The sequence below is a fragment of the Crocodylus porosus genome, unplaced genomic scaffold (genome assembly GCF_001723895.1).
Source record: "Crocodylus porosus isolate Cpor-Errol unplaced genomic scaffold, CroPor_comp1, whole genome shotgun sequence".
Lineage (NCBI taxonomy): Eukaryota > Metazoa > Chordata > Crocodylia > Crocodylidae > Crocodylus > Crocodylus porosus.
In genome coordinates, this window is record NW_017728907.1 from 37,306,484 (window position 1) to 37,310,512 (window position 4,029).

The following is a 4,029-nucleotide window of genomic DNA, read 5'->3' on the forward strand; positions in this document are numbered from 1 at the left end:
GCGGGTAGGCGGTCGAGGCCTTACCCTGGCAAAGCACATAATGATGAATGTTCAGACAGCTGATCAGTTTAAAAGCAAAACAGTTTCTGATGATAACTAAATGAAGTAGAGTTTATGTTAAACAGTGGGATCTGAATGCTAGGAGGGCAGTCCCACCTGAGTGCTGGAGCTCTTGTCTTGTCTTGTTTCCAATGATACTTCTCCTACCATGTCTATCATCTGACTGCCAAGTGAGCAATCTTCTCTGCACTAACCAGTTCAGTGCAGCACTGGCCATAGGACAATATTCTCTACCTAGAGAATGTATTAGTGCACCCAGGATAAAATGAAGCCAAATATACTACCTCCAGAAGGTAATGCATACAGAGAGAGCACACTGTACCTCAGTATAACACACCCATAATACATACAGGGCCCGTATAGACATCTGTAGTATGGGAATGAGCTGCTGGTGTTTTTCCTTCCCCTGGGATGCTGCCCATCACTGCCTTGTGGGAATGGTCTGATATGGAAGACCCATACACTCATTCATATAAGTCAGTGATGTCAAATACTAAAGAAATCCCAAACATCTGACCATTAACAAACAGAGGTTGTCCAGGAGAGAGAATATCACTGCTTCTGATGGATCACTCTGCAATGTGCCCATGTACCTGTTTATGGTCCACTGCAGAGCTTATGCCAGCCTCTTCCCAAAATTTTATTTCACTATCCACTATGAAGAAAAAATAGAGCCCTGCATTCAGTAATATTATTTATTGAGTAACACCCAAGGCTTGGGAGTTCTGTTCCTCCTAAAGCCAGATCAAATTGTTATCTGAACTTAAAAATGGCATTCAGCCCAATGTAAAAAGTAATCTTTTTGCAACACAACACCGACAGCTATCTGTATAAAACCTGATAAGTTCCATTTGCTATTGCACTTTAAAATAAAAGTATGACTTTTTTTTCCTAGGATTTAGATGTGAACTTTGTATATTGGCTTATATTGGTTTCCCTGTGTGTCGGTTAGCTATATCTTTATCAGTAATCTAAACTGACTTTTTTCAAATGCTTTTAGGATTTGTCTACATGTTCATTAATATGCCATAATTACAGTGCACTAAGTTTAGTACCTGTAATCACAGGTACTAACTTAAATGCGCTGTTATCAGTGCTACCATGCATTAGCACTGGTACACACTTTTTAAGTGATGCTGTTGCACAGAAGACTAATTCTACTGTGCATTAGCACACTAGCATGGTTTTTTCATGCTGCACCAATGTGCAGTAGAATTAGTCTACTGAGCCATTAGCATCTTGTATAGATGTGCCCACAAAGTCTGGTTATGTAAATGGGACCAAATAACTTAAAGTAATTGTTGTTGTCCTGATCACACAAGGACATGGCACTCTCTTAGGAAAGAAATCCAGGAAAAAGAATTTACTAAGGTTATATAACTTTCTTCTGTGCTTCCGTTTCCAACTTTTCATTTCCATATTATTTTCCCCACTTCTTCTCCTTCCCCATCCATACTACCTGCAGGCACAGTAGGAGTTGGAAAAATTTTTCAAGCATTCTTGCACTCTGGTCTGGATTCTCAGGTTTTTAAAAGATAACCTACCTGTTTCTCTTGACCCCTTTGCCATAGGCAGAGGGAAAAAAAATAATTGCGGGGGCTGAGTGCATGCATGCATGCATGCATGTGTGCCCCCCAACAAGTCTGTGGAGGGAAGGGAAAGGGCTGTGGAGGCGCAGGATGGAGGCAGGCAGATTGAAGCCCCAGTGGCGAAGGAGGGAGCGAGGCACAGGCAAGAGCAGGGGCTGGGGTCAGTGGGGCCCCAGCCAGGCTGAGTAGTGGGACAAGTTGAGGCCCAGGGTGCATGTGCCCCTGATCTATGCATGGGACAAAGGCAGCTGCCGCTGTGTGCTGCGCTTTGAGACCTACCCCAAGAGCTGCACAATGCCTTGTGCATCCCAATGCCAAGCAGGCAGGGATTGCAGTGCAGCTGCAGGAGGGAGCATAAATGTTCCTACTTTAAGGCTACTTTAAAAATGTTTTTGTTAGCACAGTATTGTTACTGGTTAAATAACTTAGATAAAAACAGTACCGAGAAATACTCAAAACTAAGGGTCTTGGCACAAATGACCTTAAACACCGCAAAGGCATTTAATGTGAGAGTAGTCAATTAGTTAAGGGGTATTAAATGGCCATAAGTCCCTCTAAATGTTTTAAAGATAACCCACTCAAAGAGGTGTTTATCTTGGAAATGTTTTACTCATGCCATTCCAGGGTATTGTCTGAATGGGCACGGGAGGTAAAATGCTTTATATTCATTCCTCCCAGGGTACATAGCTCCCAACTGCTCACTCCTTCCTTCCCTCTAAAACTGTAATGGTTTCCTCTCTTTTTCCTGCTGAGAGCAAGAGGGAGGTGAGGGAGGGAATGGGGCTAGAGCTGGGGCTAGGGCCAGGGCAGGCGCTGCATAGCTGGAGCAGGGCGTGAGATGGAGCTACCAGTGGCATGTCTGGGGGGTGCCTGGCATGGGGAGGGGGTGGCGACTTCTGCCACTGCACCCATTCCAGGAGGCATGGGGGGGTGTGCCCCTGGATCTGTGTGGGGCAAGAGTGGGCTGCCACTGCAGGCTGGACCAAGCCAGGCTCTTCCTGGAGAGGGTTGGGCTGCGTTGTACTCAGGGTGGGTGGCGGTGGCATTGGGAGGGGGGCTACAGTGAATTTTGGGGTGGCTGCAGCCCCCCCCATAGCCCCTTTCCCAGCACTGCTGCTGCTTGCCCCAAGCGCTGCAGGGCCCAGCCCCCGCTCCCATGAGGAAGAGCCCAGCACAGCCCCGGCCCCAGCCCACAGGAGCAGCCCACCCTTTTCCCCGTGCAGATCCAGGGGCACATGCTCCCCATGTTTCCTGGGGTGGGTAGCAGCAGGAGCCACACCTCCAGACAAGCCATTCATGGCTTAGTCCCATGCCCCTCTCCAGATGTGTAGCACCTGCCCCTCCCCCAGCTCCATTCCTTCCTTCACCGCTGCATGTGCACCCCTACATACCCCTGTTACAAATGCCAAAGGCCAGGGCCAAGCTGCCTTGTGGCCCTACCACTGGCCCACATTTGGGGGTTTAAATGGTGGAGAATGCAGCCAGGGGCAAATATGGGGTGCCTTAAAACCTTAGTTCCCACTGTCTTATGCGTTACCCTTCATTTAAAAAAAGGCAAAGCAAAGCATACTCCAACAAAAAAAACCCTTGGCAAAAACCAAGGGAAAAAAGTGTGACAAAATACATCTTGGTGCCACATTAAAAGAAAAGCAAAATAAATAAATAAATACAATTTTGCTTTAGAGCAAAAAATATACATAGCAACCTTAAGAAAAAGTTGTAACTTAATTTCGAAAAGTGTCTAAAATGGTTAAGTAAAATACCTTCTATTGCTGGTCCCATAAAAATCAGTAGCAAAAAAAAAAATTAGCCCCTGTGCTAAAAACTGCAAATGTTTGTACAAAAGTAAAGCTTAAAAAGCCTAATAACCAAGCTGCTTTGCAAAAACTGTTAAGGTGTTAGTGCAAAACAAAACATGTAAGCAGTGTGGTATGTTTGCTCTGTGTATGTCTTGCACAGCAAAAAAACCCTGCTAAAAGTGTACCTGCAATCTCATTGGTAAAGGAGGTAAAAAATGGGGTTTTTTTACCTCCCCTCACTCTCCAAACATTGTGTTTTTAAAAAAAAAAAAAAAAAAAAATTTAAGTGTTAACAGTTTATTAAAGCAAACAAAAATAGTTCTAAAAACTCAGTGTCAGCTATTAAGGCTCTTAGTGTAATTAATAAAGTTAATCAAAACAAGTTAACAAAGGCATTTCTTAAACCACAAGCAAAAAAAAAAAATAAATGTGGCAAAATACAGGCGTATATTTTAAATAAAAAAAAAAAATCAAACTTTCATCCCACCCACAAAGGCAATATAAATATTTTACTAAAGGTTAAAATAAACTATCTACTATAAGTTATAATAAATGGTTTAAATTAAAAAATAATAGTATAA